A 24525-nucleotide genomic window follows, 5' to 3' on the forward strand; every position below is an offset into this window, starting at 1 on the left:
GCTTCAGGGATGCGGTCAGAAAGTAATGTAAGCAGATTCAGGGAGAGTTACAGACATGTTTTAATTCACCTGCCCTATGGTGGAAACATTTCCTACTCATGTCCATTGTAATGTTGCATGTCACTGTACAATCTAAAATCTCAGTCAGGTTTGCATTCAGACAGACGTGTACAAAAGGAAAAAAACATAGAAAACTTAATAGTAAGCAGCATCATGAATACAATTCCGTGCTTATGATATATGTCGGCTTGACGGCACCAAGCCATTACCAAGCCCCCTCGCCAGGCAGTGGTTGAAAAGGACGGTTCCCTAGGGGGAGGGGGGGGGGGTGGCAGTGGGAAAGTATTGCAGCTGATTTGATCTGGAACCATGAATAAGTCGTCCCGAGGCCTCAAAGCAAGATAATAATTGATTATTAATCCCAGCTTGATTACACATAAGATGAGCATCAACAGAGTTTCGTTCACTTTTTTTCACTCATTCATTCACAAGCCATTCAGCTGACTCAACACTATGACTCATAGTATAGTAATTCTCTTCTATGTGCTTCCCAAAATATTTAAAAAGTATGGCTACCCTTATATTACATTAGGAGTCTTTTCTGAGGCGCCAAAGTTGGTCTGGATCTCGGTGAAGGACCTGCCTCGCGTCTCGGGCAGACAGGAGATCACGAAAATGACTCCACACAGCGAGCACAGGGAGTAAGTGATGAACACGCCGCCCACCCCGATGGCCTCCACGGCAAAGGGGAAGCTCAGACCCACCAGGAACAGGAACAAACTGAAGCAGGAGTTGATGATGCCTGCACCAACGTTCCTCACCTGTGATGGGAGTAACTCCGCCACCATTGTCCATGAAGTGGGACCGACTCCTATCCCGAAGGCCAGGTGAATACAGAGAGGCACGCAAGGCACCCAGCCCAGGTGTGGGGAGCCCCTTGCTCGAGCCTGACCACACCCACAGGAACGCCCCAAGGGTGGCCAGGAAGCTGCCGAAATTGCCATGCAGATAGACAACAGAGGCGGCGAGGTGGTCGCTCTATCAACGCCCAAGACAGGAAGCAAGGCAAGAAGCGAGCCGCGCCCATCACCACCGCGCTTACAAGTACGGGTCAAGGCTGGAGCCCGCCATGCGGAACATCATGACGGTGTCGGTGAGGAATGCGTACTCCACCGACACCTCATTAAAGAGTAAAATTAGAATGCAAAGGATGAGTGGCCTCAGGTAGATGGGTTTCCTGAGCAGCAGCAGTTGTTCCGTCGCGGCAGGCTTGACTATTCTCTCGGTGTAGACGCTGGTCTTGATGTGCTCCAATTCAGGTTTGATGTCGGAGTCATGAGCTCGTAGGCACATGAGGGAGTCCACGACGTCAGCCTCGCGGTCATGCCGCGCCAACCACAGAGGAGACTCCCGCAGGAAGAAGAACAAAATGAGCTGGGGGACGAGGATGATGGCGAAGACGTAGGCGAGTGGCGCGGGAAGAAGAATGAGACCGCCCAAGTAGGTGAGGAAGGCGCCCAGCATCACCATAGCCTCGGACACGCCCATCATGATGCCCCGCCAGCGGACTTGACTCACCTCCACTGGGTAGACCGTGATCACCACCATGTACACCGAGGCTGTAACAGGGAGGGGAGGTGTCACAACACAGCACCGCACCGTAACACACCTGACCACCTCGCCCCATCTAACCTACTCCGTGTGAAGAAAAAAAATGGATAGCAATGACCATGATTTTGGTATATATTTCGACATATTATCAGAAAGGTTGATAAGTAGCAAATGATGAGTTCAGTTTTTTTGGAAAAGTCGTAACCAGTCAGTACCTTGCCGTATAAGAGACTTTTGCATATCAGAAAGAGGAAGAGATGCTCACCTACGAGGCCTTGAATGATGCGGGCGACGAGGAGGACACTGAACTCCGTCGCCTGGCCTATCATGACCCAGGTGAGGCCGAGGACAGGCGAGCCGATGGCCAGACACAAGCGTACCCCGAGGCGCTCCACCACCACGCCGGCCACTATGCTCATCACCACCGACACCACCATGGGCGTGGATGCTGAAACACAACACTCGCTCACACCATATTTTTACATGGAGTCATGGGCGCGGACGCTAAACCACACACCACACGCACCGCCACATGCTCATACACACCACCATGGGCGTGGACGCTGCGACACAACACTCGTTCTTCACACCTGACACGCTGCATAACGACACATCGTTTCAAAGAAACTTCTTAGTGAGTTGAAATGCCATGATTTTTCTGGAAATCCTCCTCTTCCCTATATATATATATATATATATATATATATATATATATATATATATATATATATATATATATATATATATATATATATATATATATATATATATATATATATATATATATATATATATATATATATATATATATATATATATATATATATATATATATATATATATATATATATATATATATATATATATATATATATATATATATCTATCTATCTATCATTCAATCTATTTATAAAGATAGATAGAGATAGATAGATAGATAGATAGATAGATAGATAGATAGATAGATAGATAGATAGATAGATAGACAGATAGATAGATAGATAGATAGACATATATATATATATATATATATATAGATATATATATATATATATATATATATATATATATATATATATATATATACAGACACACACACACACACACACACACACACATTCCTGCGCCGTGGCCTGCCTCCAACGTCCTTAGCTGGTCCATGACCACTGGCGGGACTCACCGAACCACGTGGTTTGGGCGGTGGTGAAGGTACAAGCCCGCCTCCTCCCAGCGCGTCAGGGAACCGGCGGGGTAGGCGTGGATCATGCCGGTAGAGAGCGCCGCCAGACAGCTTACGAGGGACATGCTGCCCTGAAACACCAACACCAGAGTCAGGTCACGCCTAGCGAGGGCACGTATAGCACACACTCGACCTTGTGGCACCTCCGAGGCTGAATCTCACCTGCCTGTAGAAGGGACTGATGGCTGGCCAGCAGCAGGAGCAGGACCGTGAGCTCTTCATGATCGACGGTACAGTGCCTAGCTCCTCCTTGCGTCAAGTCCATTCTCAGTCTGAGGCAAATATAACAAGTGCCAACACCTATGATGAGTATCTAAGGACGGGGACAGGCATGCACATACACCTCTGATGGCATATAGGTGTCCTTCTGTTGATTCTACTTCCATCCTCGCTTTGAATATCAATCAATGGATTAAGCAGATGGGTCAGTCAAATATTGCATGACAGCACAATGGCTGCAGTGAACCACTTTCATACCCAAGTGATGGATTGATGAGCCAATACATAGATTTTGAATAGATCAATATTTTAAGAGACGAGCCTCATCTGAATACAGCTCAAACTGGCGAGGAATTTAACCAACAATAAAGGCAACAATCATACTCAAACACACTCATTAAATCTTTCATCTGTCAATCCATACGCACATACATTTAATTATATATATATATATATATATATATATATATATATAGAGAGAGAGAGACATATATATATATATATATATATATATATATATATATATATATATATATATATATATATATATATATATATATATATATATATATATATATATATATATATATATATATATATATATATATATATATATATATATATATATATATATATATATATATATATATATATATATATATATATATATATATATATATATATATATATATATATATATATATATATATATATATATATATATATATATATATATATATATATATATATATATATATATATATATATATATATATATATATATTATATATATATATATATACCTTCAGCCTGAGCCCATGATCTCTACTAAAGAGCAAAATATCGATAATTTTGCTGCATATTATATTCAAGAACAAAAACATTAATGATGGATTATCGTACACAGCGTCCACGCCACAGCTCCTGCCGCGGATACTGGAGACACAGCTCGCCAACGCCCTCTTTCCGCGAGCCCTTGGACCAGTCTCTCGAGACCAAGAGAAGTCTCAATAGACGTTGTTCACTCCAAATGTGTTGTGTTCTATTTTATTTTCTATCATATTCCGTAAAACAATATTTTATCGTAATATCGGCAACTCACACAGACCCTCTCGCCCTCCCTCACTCACAGTGAGGCTTCGGAGCATCCAAGAGGACTCTACAGAGACTTCAGATCCAGAAGATTCGCCGAACAACGCCACAGGACAAGAAAAGAAGGAGGAGAAAGTCAGTGGTGATGACTACGACCCAGGGGGATTTAAATGCAAAAACTTGGCACCAAAGAGAGACGTGGCATCTCCTGACACTCCATAAGAGTGTGATTACATTCTGCGAGACCCTAACGCAGAAGGGGACCAGATACCATTCCAATCGAATACAATAAATAGCAATAAATATTAATAGCTAATAAGACATTATGGCATCTCCATGTCTACATTACATACCCCAATAAGCACGAAAAAACATTCCTCAACATTAAAAGTCTTTTTTCTCAAAACGTAGTTTATTGCACTTTCGGCGATAATATTGAAATTACTGAGATTCAAGCAATCAAAATTTGGAAGCTATGTCAGGATAGAGGAATGGTAGAAGGTTTTCCAAGGTGCAACATATGAAAAAATGTTTTGTATTTTTTCATGATTTTTTTTTTTTAGGAAAACATTGGTGAAAAAAATGCATTTTTTCCAGCCAAGGCAAAAAAAAAGCAAAAAATGAAACATTGGAGCTTTAGTATTTAATATGATAAGTAAAAGGCCGCAGTCACAATGCCATACTGCGATACGTAATTTCAGTATTATTCACTAAACATTCAGTTCAAACGATCTTTTTTTTTCAAATGAATCTTTGCGTTAAAACTATTAGGTCAAATTGGATGAAACTTGCAGGTTTTCTTACTTAAACCAATTGAATTCATGTGTAAATTCATCGGGCAGCTACGGTGAAAAAATATTTCAGGCGTCCACTGCCGTAAGTTTTCAAAAAAGGTACATCAATAAAAATGAAAGAAGCTTCAAAATAGAGTGTGTCTTCTAATGATCTAGTCATGTCTTTGAACAACAGTGATGCGAAATTAATGGGTAATATATGGCAACACTGGTCGGACTCAACGTGCAAGTGTTCGGAGCAGTGTTCTTACTCCTTTATAGCCATTCTACTTCTTTTTTTTACATATATTCATTTTATTTAAAATTCAGTTGTACTGTTTTTACCTATATTTTATGGTCATTACCTTTTTTAGCTTAGCTTACAATGATTGAATTGCCTTAATATTTGCTGTAATTTTTTATATTGTTTGGGATGCTGGTTTGTATGGTCTTACGGGCTTATATGTTTTTACTACTAAATTTATTTCTAATACAGTTGTATATGGCACTCTTTTTTGCTGAAATAAAGATTATTATTATTATTATTATTATTATTAGTAGTAGTAGTAGTAGTAGTAGTAGTAATAGTAGTAGTAGTAGTTGTAGTATTGACGTGACATTCCTTGCTTATGAGTGCGCACATGTGATGAAAATGTTACCTCTTACATTTAAAACCACATGAAAGCAAAATGTAATAATACGTCTAGTCCAGTTTAAACCAGTTAAGGCTTGTAGGAAGCAGCAGCTAATAACTTGAATGTGGGTCGTGAGGCAACAAGGACAGCAGTGCGTTGCCTGACGGAACCAAGAATTTGAGGGACAAGGTCAAAGGCAGAAAAAAAATAATGATACAAACAGCTTTTGTGTCACTTAGTAGGGATTCGTGTGTGTGTGTGTGTGTGTGTGTGTGTGTGTGTGTGTGTGTGTTTGGTAGTGGTTTTGTCCTTGCTGTTTGTTTTTCTTGATTAAGCCGAGTTTTAATGATTTCCTTGATCCTTCAATAAAGCCTCGCTCTGCAGTCATGTCACCCACCATGTTATTATCTTCAAGCACCAGGGCCACAGAGCCACCCGGCCCCTACGACTAACCGAAATTACCCTTGCATCCTCTCCCGCCCCCCGCCCAGCCCCCATCACCAACACCAGACTCTTTTCTCTTGACAATGACATCAAATAACGCCGCCTCCCAAAGTCCCAAGCGTCCCTTAACCCAGAACTCCTCTACAGCTTTCCACAATCTGCCCGCGACCAGTTTGTAAATCGCTAATAAGTCCCTTTGCACACGCCTTTACTAACTTAAGCAATCACAAGTAAACTGTAACACACACACACACACACACACACACACACACACACACACACACGTCACGACAGACAAATTTGCAGTCATGAGCACCTTCCACCTTCTCTCTTCCCTCTTTTCATGTGGAGCGAGAGTAGGAAGTCGCCTTTAAAACCCAAACAACATGATCTTCACGCCCTTCACACCCTAAATAATTACTACAGAACAACCGTCTTCCCTCTCCCCTTTCCCCTTCCCCCTAACCCACCCCTTGAACCCTGTCATAATAGAGGGAAGCTGAGATTTTTTTTCTGCCTTTCTTTTTCTTTTTGAGGGGGTGAATACTTTGTGATATATAGATAAAAATGTGTGGACTATAGGTTATTCTGCCCCCACCAACACCCCCGCCCCCGCCCCCACTGTTCGAAAGGTTACAATGTGCACCCCCTTCGCATCGGGTCCCATTCCTCGTCTCTCAAGTCCCCCCAAACGGCGTCAACGGACACTGGCTTAATCCGGCTGTAGCTGAACCCGCACGACTACTTCATAATAACACTCTCTGGTCATAATTTCAGGTTCACCCGACGGAGGCTGCGGGAGAATGGGAACAAGGGCGAGTGGGAGGGAGTGAGGGAGGGAATGAGTCAGGAAGTAGAGGATGGAAGAATGCGGAAGGGTAAGGGAGGAAAGGGTGAGAGGGAGGATGTAGGAGATCTAGGGAAATGCGGGAGGAAGGCTGGGATAGGAGGAGTGAGTGCGGGAGAGTGAGTGAGGAAGGGAAGGATGACAAGGATACCACCACTTGCCGATGTCCGCCCACTTCACACCCAGCACCACCATCACCTGCTTCCCTCTCTCCGCGGCCCTACTTTCCTCCTGTTCGCCGATCTCTACGCACCTTCCCGATGATCAGGGGTCGTATTCTTAAACATTTCGGCGGCCAAGCACACATATTTGACTCAGGCTTTCCTAGGCGGTTTGGGCATTTCCATGGGTAGCTTTGTGGCATTTCTTGTAGTTTGACTCTTCTTCGTTACCGTGAACCTAAAAACACACTCATTAGAGCTCGATTGATCTTTGCGACCCTTGGAAATAGTTGATGTGAGAATACTGACCCAGTGCTCCTATCAAGACAATAATAACAACTCGAGGGAGGGAAAATATTGAGCTGAGTTGTTATACTGAAATAGTTAAGAAAGACTGCAGAGATTTTTTTCATGATTTCAATTTGATGACTGATTGTTCTTATTTCTTAGCTCAGTTTTCCACAGTAATCGGTTTCCCTCTGACGTGAGTACTAAATGGAATGACGCGTACAAAATAGGGTGGCTCCGAAACTCTGTGGCATCATCATCATCATCATTATTATCATCATCAAAGCCATAATTAATCTACTACAGGACATACTGGCAACCAAGAAATCTTAAGTCAAGGCAGACAGACACACGGAAATCAGATGGAAAGACTAAATTGAAACCTTTGCCGGAGCTTAATGGCGTAAACTTACATGAGAGCAGTGGAGGACGTTGGGAAAGACATTTATCCTGCAGGTGCCTTTAAATGGATGAAAGGAGCGAATAATCTTAACTCATGCATAGTTTGTCTTCCCATCTCGCGTAGTCTATCAGGCATGTGCTCAGAAGCCAAGGAAAAGGAGAAAGAGAGAAAACACCCAAGCTCGGACATATAACTAGTCTTCCGAGCTCTCATGTACATCCCCTTATCTGTCGGATGTTAGAAAAGAGATACTATAAACTCTCTGCCTGGCCAATATCAACAACTCCTGACTCGCAGGTGGCTATCATTGTATTACGATAAGATAGACAAATCGTTTTCCTAATGACTTTACCTTTCTGTCTTTTTCTTGTTTTTTCAGCACAGGAAGCAATTCAAGGGCAACAAAAAGAAATTGTTGAAAATAAAAGCCCGCTAGTCGTTGCTCCCACAAAGAAAAAAGTAAAGAGTGGGCAAAAGAGAGGTCAATTTCGGATGGAGAGGTGTCATGATACATTCTTCTTGAAAGAGACCAAGTCATAGGTAGGAGGAAATACAGACGAAGGAAGGCTGTTCCAGTGTTTACCAGTGAAGGGGATGAAAGAATGAAGATGCTGGTTAAGTCTTGCATAAGGGGTTTGGGCAGTATAGGGATGAGCTTGAGTTGAAAGTCGTGTGCGCCGGGGCCACGGGAGGGGGGGGGGAGGCATGCAGTTAGCAAGTTCAGAAGAGCAGTCAGCATGAAAATATCGATAGAAGATAGAAAGAGATGCAACGTGGCGGCGGAATTTAAGAGGTAGAAGACTGGCAGTAAGAGGAAGAGAGCTGATGAGGCAATTCTACTCTGTCCAAGAGAGCTGCGTGAGTGGAGCCCCCCCCACACGTGAGATGCATATTTCATACGAGGACAGACAAGGACCGTTATATATGGGAAGCAACTGTGCGGGGGAGAAGAACTGGCGGAGACGATACAGAACGCCCAACCTCGAGGAAGCTGATTTAGTAAGAGAAGAGATGTGAAGTTTCCAGTTGAGATTTTGAGCTAAGGATAGACCAAGGATGTTTAGTGTAGAAGAAGGTGACAGCTGAGTGTTGTCGACGAACAGGGGATAGATATTTGGAAGATTGTGTTGAGTGGATAGGCGGAGAAATTGAGTTTTTGAGGCATTGAAGGACACAAGGGTCCTTTTACCCCAATCGGAAATGGTAGCAAGGTCTGAGGTTAAGCGTTCTGCAGCCTCCACTCTGGAGTCTTGCAATTTCTGTTGAGAGGGTCTTCTGTTGAAAGAAGTTGAATAATGCAGAGTGGAGTCGTCAGCGTATGTTTGGATAGGACAGTTTGTTATGGAAAGATCATTGATGAATAACAGGAAGAGAGTGGGTGATAGGACAGAGCCCTGTGGGACATCAATGTTGATAGGTTTAGGGGAAGAACAGTGACCATCTACCACAGCAGAGATAGAACGGCCGGAAAGGAAGCTGGAGATAAAGGAACAGAGAGAAGGATAGAATCCAAAAGAGGGCAAGTTTAGAAAGCAAAGATTTGTGTCAGACTCTTTCGAAAGCTTTCGATATGTCTAGCGCAGCTGAGAAAGTTTTACCGAAACAGCTAAGAGAGGATGACCAAGAGTCAGTTAAGAGAGCAAGAAGATCGCAAGTAGAACGCCCCTTGCGGAACCTATTCTGGCAATCAGATAGGTCAAAAGTGGAAAGGTGCTTTTGAATCTTTCGGTTAAAGATTGATTCAAAAGCTTTAGATATACAGGAAAGTAAAGCTATAGGGCGGTAATTTGAGGGATTGGAACGGTCACCCTTCTTAGGCACAGGCTGTATGAAGGCTTACTTCCAGCAGGAAGGAAAGATAGATTTTGATAGGCTGAGGCGAATGAGTTTGACGAGGCAGGGTGTCTGGCGTTAGTGTGTTTCTCTTCCGGCAAAAAGAAATAGTGTCAACTCTCTGCCTGGCCAATATCAACAACCCTTGACTCGCAGGTGCCTGTAAGTTGATCACGATGAATTAGACAAGGCCTTTCCCATTGCCTTTACTTTTCCGTCTTATGTTAGGGTGTTTCTCTCCCGGCAAAAAGAAATACTATCAACTCTCTGGCTAGTGAATATTAACTATTTATACTCCACTTTAGGATGCTTTTAAGTGGCATCAGATCAGAACACTTGTGCGGACCAATCACGCGCACTTAATACCTTTCCTTGGCATCTTAGGAATAATTAATATGCTTTACGAGAACACCTTTTTTTCTTTGACATTTTCACCACCAATTTGCGCACATTTCCAAGGAGTCCCTATAATTTATATGAAGACGCCTCTGAAAATGTATATGTATAACTACTGGGTATGAGTGGTTATGTATCGTTAGTTTTTAGAGTACGGTGTTCTGGCATTCCCTGTTTGGTTGTTTGGTTGTGTGTTTGTCTCGTTCGCTATTGGTCTGTTTTGTGTAGCGTGAATAAAAGAACACTAAGTAATTTATATATGACCACTCGACTAAGTAATTTATATATGACCCCTCGACTAAGTAATTTATATATGACCACTCGACTAAGTAATTTATATATGACCACTCGACTAAGTAATTTATATATGACCACTCGACTAAGTAATTTATATATGACCACTCGACTAAGTAATTTATATGTGACCACTCGACTAAGTAATTTATATATGACCACTCGACTAAGTAATTTATATATGACCACTCGACTAAGTAATTTATATGTGACCACTCGACTAAGTAATTTATATATGACCACTCGACTAAGTAATTTATATATGTGACCACTCGGTTTCGCATCCTCTGTATTATTATTATTATTATTATTATTATTATTATTATTATTATTATTATTATTATTATTATTATTATTATTACTACTATTATTATTATTATTGAAAGTATTAGGTGAAACAGGCAAGTAACGTGAGCACTGCGGGAAGAAAATGACAAAAATTCTTGGGTGAAGCGGAGGGACGTGTTGCTACCTCCTCTTGGCACTATCTTTGGCAGGAGGGGCGGCGCGGGGTGAGTGGCCTCCATCAGTGGACAGGACGAGGAGAGAGGAAAAATGTGCGTAGGAGAGGCATTACACAACAACACTCGCAAGTTGTAGTCGTTGCACTGCTGCCAAGGATAAAGGCCACCGTTTAGCTCCTGCATTTGATTATCATTCACTGACTAACATACCACACACCCCATCGCCCTTGCTCGACGAGGGACAGTAATCACTCCGGTCAGCGAAAAAAAATTATAGTAGTCTCAGCGCGACTAGAACCTCAGTCTGTCAGGTGAGAGGCGCTATTGAGCGGTGTGTGTGTGTGTGTGTGTGTGTGTGTGTGTGTGTGTGTGTGCAGTACCCCTGACAAAAGTGCCTACACTATAACGCAAAACACACGGCATTATGCAAGTGTCTGGTACTGATGCAACACCACCCACCCCGCTTCTGCTCCCACAGATGAACCCCCGTGCGTCCCCCGCCTCACCGACACCACGCAATGACGCCACTTCCTCTTACCCACACTCTGTCTGAACTGTTTCCCAAGTGACATCAGGCAGCAACACCGTCCCAGACCTTACCCGCAAGGACGGCCAGTTCATACAAATGGATGAATATAAATAAATACATATGAACTTAGATGAAGAGGTAGATAGATGAATAAGCAGATAAATACAGATACTCGTAGATAGTTAGAATGAGAGACATATGTTTAAGTGAAGATACAGATAGATGGTTATATGGATAAATAGCGGCAACTGAGCGAGATGTGGGAGTAGGAGACAAGAAGAGTGGAGAGAAATTACATGTAGCAGAAGAGATTAGGGCAGAGATGTACGATTAGACTTAGCGCGTAACTGAGCCGTGGATAACATGCGAGACACGGAGATGTTGCCCCCTTCTCACTCTGTCTGACCAGCGCTGTGCTAACCAACGTGGAGATGAGTCCATACTTAGGCTGGGAGTGAGGAAGGAGGGGGGGGGGGGGGTCATGAAGCTCGTTCGCACACCTCGCCAATGTCTGACAGCTTTTGTTTGTAGCGGTGACGCGAGTGGTGCTAAACAACGTGCATGTTACCCTTTCATCCAAACATTGAGACCGGCAAAGTGAAACATCCGAAGAAGGGTAAAGTGAAACAGGCCTGAGAAGAGACCGCCATTTGCTTATATCAGGGGCTAAGGCTGCGCTTACACCATTAGAACTAAATTTGATTTTGTCTTTAGGTTTCCTACTCTTAATTATGTCCTTTAATGAGTAGAGGCGTAATGTGGGCTTTTTCCCACTTTGTTCTGTCCTCGACCAGTCTTCTATACTGGAAAAAGGAGTCGTCGATTCGATTCTAAGCGAGTCTTAACTATCTGACTCGCCGTTCAGGACTCTTAATGTGTGTACGTGGCCTTACTTTGTCGGAACTCTAACTGACGACGCTCCTAGTGTGAACGGTGTGCGGAAGAGCCCATACACAATAATGTCCCTTTGAATGGCGAGTCATACTATAATATAATAACGTCGACTCGCTGTCCTTCCACTTGATGCAACTTTTTATGATGTAAACATTGCCTATAACTCTGCCCATGCACCAAGATATACAAGAGTAGTTAACTCCACATATGAAGTTTCTAGAACTTGCTCTTGCGTGAGAAGTATGTCATACATTTTCATTATGAAGGGAGGATGAGGACGGAGGCGCATAAAAAAGAAACGTAAAAAGCAGCGTCCTCTACCGAGATGTAGGACAAACCTTGGGTCAAACACTCCCCCCGGGGGGGACCCGTGCGGAGCCCGGCCATACCCAGACACCCAGGCTTGACGTGCATCACTCACGAGGTCATGGTGTCATCATTGTGTTACCAAATTCGGCTGATGAGTGTGCGGTAAAAAAAAAAATTCACAACACAAACAAATAAACATGCAGAAGAAAAAACGAACCGACACATTAGTTGATATATAAATACAAACTAAAAGAGAAGGATACACTGACGCCTGGCCAAGAAACAAATGCAGAGTGACTGACATTTAAACTCAGACTGGTTGATGAAGACACCGGGTTTATCTGGATGACGAGTCTCTAATGGTTCTTACGCACAACTCTGAGTGTTATACTTTGCTACCCTTCACATCAATGACATCCTCGCCCCCCTCCCCCGCGTCCCTCACACCCCGCGTCCCGCCGTGGTTGCAATAGACCTGTCTCCAGGGTGCATCCGAGCGCCTTCCGAGGGTGACAGTGGTGAAGGTGGACAGTACCTTAGCGTGCGTCGGTGTGGGCGTGGTGAGCCTGATCCGCTGCTCCTCCGTCGAGCCTCCGTTGACGTCCGAGTGTTCAGGTTGGGTCGTCGCTTGCTCCATCGGGCCCAGCTCCATCGCCCGGGGGTCCTCCGCCGTGCTTGTTTTCTTGTCCGTCATAATGGACCGTCTCGCTGCAGGACACACAAAGGAACGCCTCATACATCATTTTTTCAGAGACATTAAGCTAAAGTTTGGATACGCAGTAATGCTAAAATAACAATAGCAAAAGAAATGAACAGGGAAGATTAAAAAGCATGAATGAATAATAAATGCACAATGAATACGAAAGCAAACAGGCTGGTAGGCAGACTGTAAACACCGATAAGCACAGAAATGGGAAAGGGACATCTCAGAAAGACGAATTGCCAGATTACCGAACATCATTGCTACAGATAAACAGAACACGATTATTTCATTAACATATTCTTCTATTCATGGTGGTCTAGTGATCCCAATTCAGATCTAGATTTCCACTGCGCCACACTCCAACCCAGACTATTGAATCATCGCCCGACCGTGACCCGCCAAGAGATAAGGGGAGGTCCAGCAACCGGCTTGTAGGGGCGGGGATAAATATTTTGATATGAAGGATGCGTTTCTTTGTCTCCTCTCTCAACATAATAAGTTCTGCAACAAAATTTATAGTACAACAAAAATTCACGGGAGGAAATACAGTACAGTACACTAAATTTCTTACAAGTAGAGGGATTAAGGCAGGGTTGCGTGATAGCCTAGACGCGGGAGAGCCTCGTCTTCGTGTATTTCATTCGGAGAGATTTGTTTTAGGAAGAGGCAGCCTAGACTGCACCTTTTTTACCCAAGATCCGCTGCTCGTATAAACAAAGAGGACAGGAGGACCCACCACTCCGAGATAATCTAGTCCTAGGTTTAGATCGGGGGGAGAGATAAGGGTTTGTTTAAGTGGCTGACCAGCGTGAAAGCAACGGGACGATCTTTACCGGGTGTCAACAAGGGGGCGACGACAACAATGGGAAACCAGTGGAGGCGACGACGACCACAGTAAGACACGACGGAGAGGGGGGCAAGACGACCACGGGGAGACACGACGGGGAGGGGGCAAGACGACCACGGGGAGACACGACGGGAGGGGGCAAGACGACCACGGGAAGACACGACGGGGAGGGGGGCAAGACGACCACGGGGAGACACGACGGGGAGTGTGGGGGAGACGACCACGGGGAGACACGACGGGGAGGGGGGCAAGACTACCACGGGGAGACACGAGGAGGGGCAAGACGACCACGGGGAGACACGACGGGGAGTGTGGGGGAGACGACCACGGGGAGACACGACGGGGAGGGGGGCAAGACGACCACGGGGAGTGACAACGGGGAGTGTGGGGGAGACGACCACGGGGAGACACGACGGGGAGGGGGGCAAGACGACCACGGGGAGAAACAACGGGGAGTGTAGGGGAGACGACCACGGGGAGACACGACGGGGAGGGGGGCAAGACGACCACGGGGAGACACGACGGGGAGGGGGGGAGACGACCTCAGTGAGACACGAGTCTGAAGACAACCGCGGAAAAACTACGAAAGGCAACAACGACTACGTAGAGACACAGGGAAGCGGGGTTGGGGGGAGGGGGGGTCGACGACTACCACGGGGCAACACAACGAAGCAGGTAACAACGTGAGCGTGCGCCACCTGGGCCTCGCCACACACAGCCTCACCTTCCCGGCCCCGCGTTTCAGCACCGTCTGTGGTGATGCGGCGGAGCCTTCCCGCCGTCTAGATTGAAGGCTACGTGACGGAAGATGCCGCGTCGCCAGTCCTAACCTAACTTTCCCTGAGCATCACATAAAGGCAACAACTGTCACCCTTATCTATCAACTTTTGTCGACGTAACATTGATACGTGAACCTCAGAAGATAGCCCCACTACCCTGAACCTAACACTCTGGTCTCACCTTCCCCAAGGCCAGTAGGGCGCCGCTGCAAAGCTCCGAGCCCAGAGGCGAGGAGTGTGTAGGCCACAAGCTGGTGCTCCCACCAACTACTGTCTCGTCTCGTGAGCGGTCTCTATATATGAAAGGCAGCCAGTGCGTACCTAGGTAGCAACAAGTGTCTCCAATGTTTCTTAATCTAGGGTACGTGTACCTAAACGGTACGCGAAGGAGTTTTTTGAAGTAAGAAACAGTTCTGAAAATACTGGCGTCGTCAAGCTATAGTAGTGAAAGCATGTTGAATGTTGGCACCCGGGGCGGTAACATGTGCTTGGTGGTGAACGGACCCCAAATGAACGACGTCCTCGGCTGGTGACGGGTACAGGCAGATCAGCATTCGGCCCCAAGCAAAGGGTTAACGAGGCTCAAGAGAACTGTTGAATAAATCCCTGTTTTTGAACTGCATTTGTATACGGTTGGAAATAAATAAAATATATTATCCATTTAGTACTCAACGAGGGAGTAAACAAGTAAAAGGCAGGAAGCACAGAATACAAGAGCGATATGGAGAGAGACCGGTGGCCATTGAACTCTCTCATCGCACTGTCTCACCCCACCAAATAGAAAGGTACAGACACTAAATACACGACCTAGTTTCCAGAGATGAACAGTGTCGTTGTCCCGTACCTTCACAGTAGTTACCGACCGCCATGGCGTTGCCTGTGACACAATGACTTCCTGAGTCGTGAGTGCAGCGAGCGTGGCAGCGGGGCTGGACTGTGGCACCCGGGGCGGTAATATGTGCTTGGTGGTGAACGGACGCCAACTGAACGACGTCCTCGGCTGGTGACGGGTATAGGCAGATCAACATTCCCGGATGGGGGCAAAGCGGCTCCACGTCACAGCCCAGCTATTCATGATGAACTTCCTGGCGAGGGTTCGTGCGGCGAGGACAAGGAGATGTACTGGTGCAAGCCGAGGGGGTCATATGTATTTATGGGTTTCTTGATAGCATTTGCTCGAAGCATAAAATTATGTTTAAGAACAACTTTCTTTCAAAAGGCAGGAGACAATTGTTCAAGGCTACATTATCTAAGCCACAGACATTCCATCTGTGAAAGGCTCGCCCTGGCACTGATCACGTGTGTGCCTGTTCACGTGCATGAGGGGCAGGGTACGCAAGACAGGTGACAGGTCACGTGACTGTCATCTGGCCCGGTGAACTTATGATGAGCAAGGACGAGCTTCCTGTCAGGTGTGGCCGACAATCAGGCACCACTCAGCAGCCCTGCACAGATGCCCCTCAGACACATCTGTACCTCGCCCACCTGTCCGTCCCGCCGCCGCTACAACACGCACCGGCCCAGCGCACAACGCCTTGGCCTTTGCAAGGTGACAAAACATGACGCACACGCAGGCACACGCACACGCACAAGCCCATAAACACACACACACACACACACACACACACACACACACACACACACACACACACGCGCGCGCGCGCGTTTAGTGGAGAAGCTGTGAGTTGACGGAGAATTGAGCGTAGATATCCTGGATGGTTATACCGAGTTGAGATAGTGAAGGACAGTAAGTTCATCCCTGTCCCATTCAGAAAACAATAAAGTCAAAATTTAAGTGATAAGTAATTTCTTGTTGAGTTGTTGAGCCTTAATTAGTTGTCCGCTCACATTTCCCTTACTTCCTTACTTTTCTTCTTTCTTCTCTAGCTCTCCCTTCTTCCTTTTTTATCTCCTTTGACCTTATCATCCTTTCATTTCTTCGTTCTTATCATGGAACTAGCCTTTGTTTCTCTCACCTTATTCACACAGGTACAATTGTTATTCACACAGGTACGAACGACGTCACCACGACCCGGTCTGAGGAACTCCTGGAGAAGTACCGTAGGCTCATCCAGCAGTATAAGACTAAATCCCCTAACATTTTGATTTCAGGAGTTCTACCACGGACTTGGGCGGAGAGCGACTTTTTCAGTAAGGCCTTCAGCCTAAACAACCGCTTACAGACTCTTTGTAGGGAGCTTGACGTGGAGTTCCTAAACGCATGGGACAATTTCTATGGACAAAATGAGCTCTTTCACAGGGACGGATTGCACCTTTCTCCCATCGGGGCAGCCAGACTCGGAAGGCTCCTCAACGAAGCAGTGCGTGTCATCCGAACAAAAAACGAGTCACGGCCACGTCCCTCCACCCCGCCCGTGTAAATAGACGCCGTGCATCACAACAAACCCGTAACCGTGATCCCGCAAGTACCACCACCTCTATTACCAAGCCTCTAGATAACTTAAAAATCCTTAGTTTCAATGCGCGTAGCCTAAGAAACAAATTTGATGAACTGAGATGTCTTGCTTTAACAGAAAATTTTGACATAATTGCTATAACCGAAACATTTATCGACACCACAAATATTGATTTAAGTTCCGAATACAACATAGATGGCTACAGACTCTTCAACAAAGATCGTGTAAACCGTAGAGGCGGTGGCGTCGCCCTTTATGTCAAAAGCTATTTGCAACCCACTGACAAAACACCGGGAAACAGTAACGTTGAACATTTGTGCGTGCGAGTAAACATTGCAAAAGTCAACTTAAATATATCTGTCACCTACAGACCTCCCGGGCAATCACTCGATGACGACCTTGAAATGTACAGCGTCTTAAGGCAGTCACTTAATAACAGCGACTCACTGATATTAGGAGACTTTAACCTCCCCATATCGACTGGGCGACACTGTCAGGTACAGAAGGCGAGTCACATAGAATGATCGAATTTCTAGAAGAAAATTATCTAAGCCAAATGGTTTCTGAGCCAACTCGACAAAATAATATACTCGACCTTGTTATAACAACCCAAGATAACCTAGTCAGTAGTGTCACGGTAGGAGAACACCTCGGTTCTTGCGATCATAAATCAGTGCGCGTCGACATTAAAGCTCAATCATCAGTGACTGAAAATAAAGTAAAGGTGCCCAATTTCAAAAGAGCTAACTTCGTAGAAATCCGACAAAAACTAACAGAAATACAACTATCAGATGACGGCAACGTAGAGGAAGCCTGGCTAAGCCTTAAAAATCACTTACTCACTCAGCAGAACACATTCGTCCCCTTGTGCGAGAAGCGAATTAACACTAATAAAAGCCCACCGTGGTTTAATAGCGAAATTAAACAATCAGTCAATGAGAGAAAATTGTTTTACAGGTTAAAGAAAGAACAAAGCACGCCCGAAAACATTAGACTTTATAATGATGCCAGGCGACGAGTAAAAAAAAGACTAGTAGGTCAGGCAAAGCGTAGATACGAAGAAAATATTGCAGCCAACTGTAAAAATAATCCGAAATCTTTCTTCAGTTACATAAACAACAGAAAGGCGATCAAAAGTGGTATTGGACCTTTAACAAACAGCGACGGTGCACTAGTGACTGACAGCCAACACATTGCAAACCTCTTAAACAATTACTTTTCCTCGGTGTCTAATACTAACAGTCTTCCTCTCGCTACCACCAACACCAGTACTATTGTAAATCTCGAGCATGCATTGCCTAATTTTGAAATAACAACCGATGAAGTCCTTAAAGCTCTCCATTCACTTAAAACAAATAAAAGTCCTGGACCTGACAAAGTATATCCAACTCTGCTGAAAGAAACAAAGAGCGAAATACTCTCCTCCCTCACAACCGTATTCAATATATCCTTGCGACAAGGCATCGTCCCTTCAGATTGGAAAAAGGCTAACGTGACACCGATTTTCAAGAAAGGAGACAAAAAAGTACCAGGTAATTACAGGCCCATTAGTCTAACTTCGGTTGTAGGTAAGATACTTGAGGGCATAATTAGAGACAAAATTGTGAATTACCTTGAAAGCCACTCATTGATTGGGGACTCACAACATGGCTTCCGAAACAAAAGATCCTGCCTATCAAACCTATTAACCTTTTATAACGACCTCTTCACTGTTTATGACGTAACCAAATCACTGGACGTAGTCTATCTTGATTTCCAGAAAGCGTTTGATAAAGTCCCGCATCATAAATTACTTTACAAATTAAAGCAAATAGGTATTGACGGTCAAGTCAACCAATGGATCGCGAATTGGTTGAGCAACAGACAACAAAGAGTAGTGATCGACGGATTTAACTCAGAGTGGGCGCCTGTCACTAGTGGCGTCCCTCAGGGCTCGGTCCTTGGCCCAGTGCTCTTCATTAATTACATCAACGACGTGGATGTTGGACTCAATAACCGCATTAGTAAATTTGCAGACGACACAAAGATTGGCAACTCGGTTCTCACTGACGAAGACAGGCAAAGCCTCCAAGAGGATTTGCACAAAATTTCAGCTTGGTCAGATAGATGGGAGATGCCCTTTAACGTAGACAAGTGCCAGGTCCTTCAAGTTGGAACGAGGAATAAGAAGTTCGAATACGAAATGCGCGGCGTTAAACTCAAAAGCGTTCAATGCGTCAAAGACTTGGGGGTCAAAATCGCGTCAAACCTCAAATTCTCACAGCAATGCATCGATGCAGCAAATAAAGCGAACAGAATGTTGGGCTTCATTAAAAGAAACTTTGTATTCAAGAATAAAGATGTAATACTCACGCTCTACAACAGTTTAGTCAGACCCCACTTGGAATATGCGGTACAGTTTTGGTCTCCCCACCATGCAAAGGATATTGCTAAATTAGAAGGTGTTCAGCGTCGGGCAACGAAAATGATCCCTTCCTTGCGCAACAAATCCTACGAAGAAAGGCTTTCTACCCTTAACATGTTCTCTCTTGAGAAACGTCGCCTCCGAGGAAAACTGATCGAATGTTTTAAAATACTTAATGGTTTCACGAATGTAGACAGATCAACATTGTTTATGATCGATGACACTTTGCGCACGAGGAACAATGGCGTAAAACTCAGATGTAGACAAGTAAATTCAGACTGCACCAAATTTTTCTTCACCAACGTTGTAGTGCGAGACTGGAATAAGCTTCCACCGTCAGTGGTCCAGTGTAACACGATTGACTCCTTCAAAAATAAGCTCGACCGTCACTTCCTTCAACTTAATATCAACTAGAGTAGAAATGCAACGTTTTGGAGTCTTCTGATTAATGTAAAATCACTTAGGTTTAAGGACAGACCACCAAGTCTGGACCATGGGGTCTGTGTGGTCTGATTTTCTATGTAAATCTATGTAAATCTCTCTCTCTCTCTCTCTCTCTCTCTCTCTCTCTCTCTCTCTCTCTCTCTCTCTCTCTCTCTCTCTCTCTCTCTCTCTCTCTCTCTCTCTCTCTCTCTCTCTCTCTCTCTCTCTCTCTCTCTCTCTCTCTCTCTCTCTCTCTCACACACACACACACACACACACACACACACTTACACACACTGTAAAAATAATCCGAAATCCTTCTTCAGTTATATAAACAATAGGAAGGCGATCAGACGTGGAACTGGACCTTTAAGTAAACCTGGTATATGTAGTGACTGACAGCCAACACGTTGCGAACTTATTAAACAATTACTTTTCCTCGGTGTTTAATACTAGGGGCCGCTTTCACAGTCGTTTTGTTTGTTTTGATCGTTACCAAGGGCGGTGATCGATGCTATAGTTTTCCACGTGAAACTGGCCTATGGGGTAGTGGCGGCTGCAGAGGAAGCGAGAGGTGTTGAGAGCGTGTGGCAAGGTGGTGGAAAGGCTAACCCCGCAGCCGCCACTACCCCATCGGCCAGTTTCACGTGGAAATACAATAGCGGCGATCGCCGCCATCGGTAACGATCAAAACAAATAAAATGACTGTGAAAGCGGCCCTAGTAGTCTTCCCACCACTACCACCAACACCAGCGACGACAACAGTACTAACCTAAATCTCGAGCATGTAATAACTACCGATAAAGTCCTCAAAGCTCTCCAATCCCTTAAATCAAATAAAAGTCCCGGACCTGACAGAGTATATCCTATACTGCTTAAAGAAACAAAGAGCGAAATACTCTCCTCCCTCACAACCGTATTCAATAAAGTCCTTGCGACAAGGCATCGTCCCTTCGGATTGGAAGAAGGCTAACGTAACACCGATTTTTAAGAAAGGAGACAAAACAAGTGTTAATAGCACAAAAAACTGTGCTTGATCGGCGTCGCATGACCCTCCAACACACCCCCAACAATTTATATTATGCAACTAGGGGTCTAAAATGGAAAATGCTGAAAAGTAAAGATGGTGCCAATATAAACACTTGCCTGCACAAAACTTAAATATAGGCAAGTAAATTCAGACTGTACCAATTTCTTCACCAACGTTGTAGCGCATGAATGGAATAAGCTCCCAACTTCAGTGGTCCAGTGTAACACGATTGACTCCTTTAACAACAAGCTCGACCGACACTTCCTTCAACTTAATATTAACTAGAGTTGAAATGCAAAGTTTTGGAGCCGTCTGATTAATGTAGAATCACTTAGGTTTAAGGACAGACCACCTAGTCTGGACCATGGGGTCTGTGTGGTCTGCTTTTCTATGTAAATCTATGTAAATCTCTCTCTCTCTCTCTCTCTCTCTCTCTCTCTCTCTCTCTCTCTCTCTCTCTCTCTCTCTCTCTCTCTCTCTCTCTCTCTCTCTCTCTCTCTCTCTCTCTCTCTCTCTCTCTCTCTCTCTCTCTCTCTCTCTCTCTCTCTCTCTCTCTCTCTCTCTCTCTCTCTCTCTCTCTCTCTCTCTCTCACACACACACACACACACACACACACACACACACATTCTTCGGTGCACTGTATAGCTATCGGGCAGTGTTGCCAGATTTGCAGATTTATCTGAGGTTCTACAGATTTCAGACCTCGTTTCAGATTTTCAGATTTTTTTTTTTAATGGGCAAAATCTACAGATATTTTCCTCACTTAATGCGTTATCCGTGTATCTGGTCATAGAAGCTTAAAATTGATCGAAAAAAAATATATATATTTTCTAGAATAAAGAGCACAATGTTTTATGTGCCGTTGAAGAGGGCACGCAAAATTTGAGTATTTTTTAATAAAGAGGCTACAAGATCAAGATCAAGACCGAGCTCAAGAACGTGTAACTGTAAACACAGACGGTGCCAGACCCAGAGTGAGTACAGATTGAGTTTAGCTCCGTGTTTTTGTATAGTTTTTGTGTGTTTGCCCCCTTTCTGTGTATCCCTTTCTGTGAGGATGTGGTGGGAGATACAGTGACGCGGGAGGAAATAGGATGACAGGCAGGTGGTTGGTGAGTGGCAGGTAATGGGCAGAAGGAAGCAGAAGGTTAGGAAGGAAGTGAAAAGGAAGGCAGTCAGGATTATCGGAGATTAGTATGGTAAAGAATTTGGGACGTCAGGCTCTACCAGTCTTAAGCCTAGTTAAAAGATGAGTAATTTCTTATCTTATGCATGTAACCTAAAACATGAGATGACGGCAGGGATGCTTCCTAGCACTTGTTTTTTTCTGAACTTTTATGGACTGGGCACTGGATAGAGTAGTTGGCCATAATGTGGTGCACGTGTTGATTGATAACTTAAACCCATGAGTGGGTGTGGAACATGACTGCCACCATCTCTCACTAAGGTTTATTCATAATTTGCAACTGGGGAAATTAACTCTCTCTTCTAAATTTGATGGATTTGGTCAATTTTGGTTCATCACTGCATGCACACCTTCAATTATTTTGAGATTATGGCTGCATATTGGCATGTCAGTAAAATAAGCTTTTTGCATGTTTCAGACAACTAAAAATGGATAGTGAAGAATCTGAAGAATATTTTTGCTTTCATTTCTACATTCTCCCGTGTGACGTCGCCTGTATGGGCTACACTTCCTTATTTGCTTTCATTAAAAATGCTTGTTTTGTGTTAAAACGAACTAAATACCCTTTGTCCTGTTTATGTGGAGCTACTCGAGAGATAATAAAATTTCATTATTATTAACATTTTTTTCCTAAGAAGTTTTCCTTATGGGTTACAGATTTCTACAGATTTTTTGTCAGATTTGGTCAGATTATGCTTAATTCAGTCTGGCAACACTGAGCTATCCAATCCTACGTATCTTCGCGCAAGTCAAAACCAGTGGCAGTATATCCGGGGAGAGGCAATAAAACATGCACGTGCCCTTTCTGAGAATTATCTGATCAATACAGGCGGTGGAGGTTGGTTAGGTCAATGGAAATGTCAGTCCGCTACAGTAACCCTCACAGCCCTCCTCCCTTCTCGTTCACTTTATCTCTTTCACCTTCTCCTCCCCGCCGCGCCCCCTTGTCATACTTTCACAGTGCCGGAGTAACACCGCGGTACTTGAAAATTTTACACGGTTAGCTCAGCACAGATGGATATTTATCTCTTACTGGCTCATGACTTGATGTGTGTGTGTGTGTGTGTGTGTGTGTGTGTGTGTGTGTGTGTGTAATTCATCATAGTCTGATGGCGCTGTACGTGTGTGTGTGTGTGCTCATTATTAATTCATTTTTCCTTTTTTATGCAGTTAATATGCTGGAGGTGGTATTGATAGTAGTAGTAGTAGTAGTAGTAGCAGTAGTAGTTGTTGTTGTTGTTGTTGTTGTATTGTGTTGCTTTGTTTTGTTTTATCGATATTGTTGTTGTTACCGCCGTAGTAGTAGCAGTAGCATTAGTAGTAATTTTTCTTTATGCTGCCGCGGATGGTAGTGATACAAGTAGTAACAATGGGGAGGGTGGAGCCGGCAGCAGTTTGGCACTGTACACACAGCCAACATCTCGGAGCTGCTAAGTATACGAATTCTTGAGCAGCCATCGCTATATTATTCACCATATGATACGTGGAACACATACACATCACGCAACACCCGTGAGTCGCTACAAAGACTTCTGTGCGGGCGATTCCTCCTCTGTGTTAGTACAACGTCAATAAAGTAATGACAGGGGTGGGGGTACAACTCGTGAAGTAAAATATTAGCAACAAGGTTATTTTAGGGATGTGTGAGGAGGTGAGAGAGATGAGTTGGTGGGAGCAGCACCGTGGCAGGGCAGTGTGTCACCTGCACATGTGTGAAGTTGCAGCAGAGAGAAGCCACTCGTTGGAGATGCGCGGCGAACACTGGCCGCACGAGAACAGGGAACCCACACCCCGCCACTGGCACTGGCTCCCGCCCACCAACGCTGCGCAAATTAAGGGAGCGGGCATCCTGGCTCCCACACTTCCGGAGAGTGTATGGCACCGTTGGCAGTGGTTGTAAGCAGTATGCCATGACTACTGTACAGCTGGCAGGTGTCCAGCATTTTGTACAGCTGGCAGGTGTCCAGCAAAATGCTATGACAAGTATGTGATTATGCTCGCTAGTTCCAGGTGACTCGACCATCAATTACAATGTATCCCCATCATTCCTCAAGCAACTGAAGGAGCAGATTAGTTTTCATACCATGACTAATTTATTACGAGATTCGGGTATCAGAAAGGACTAAATAAATTTGAAACGACCACTCCTTGTGTCTCCAAAACTTTTATAGTGACGAAATAAACAGTTTTTATCAAGGGCCATCATTTGTCATCCTATACTGGGTACTGGATACCACCACACGTACATTTTCTCACCTATTCCCTTGTCCTGTTACTTCTCTCATCTCTAGTTATTCTCTCAC

The 24525-nt window shown here is 44.4% G+C and overlaps 1 pseudogene; it reads right to left on the minus strand.

The window, feature by feature from the left end:
* LOC127001613 (facilitated trehalose transporter Tret1-like) overlaps positions 1-24095 on the minus strand; it is a 24328-nt pseudogene extending 233 nt beyond the window's left edge.
* Between the last annotated feature and the right edge of the window lie 430 nt (positions 24096-24525).

Source organism: Eriocheir sinensis, chromosome 21, assembly GCF_024679095.1.
Source record: "Eriocheir sinensis breed Jianghai 21 chromosome 21, ASM2467909v1, whole genome shotgun sequence".
NCBI classification, from domain to species: Eukaryota; Metazoa; Arthropoda; class Malacostraca; order Decapoda; family Varunidae; genus Eriocheir; species Eriocheir sinensis.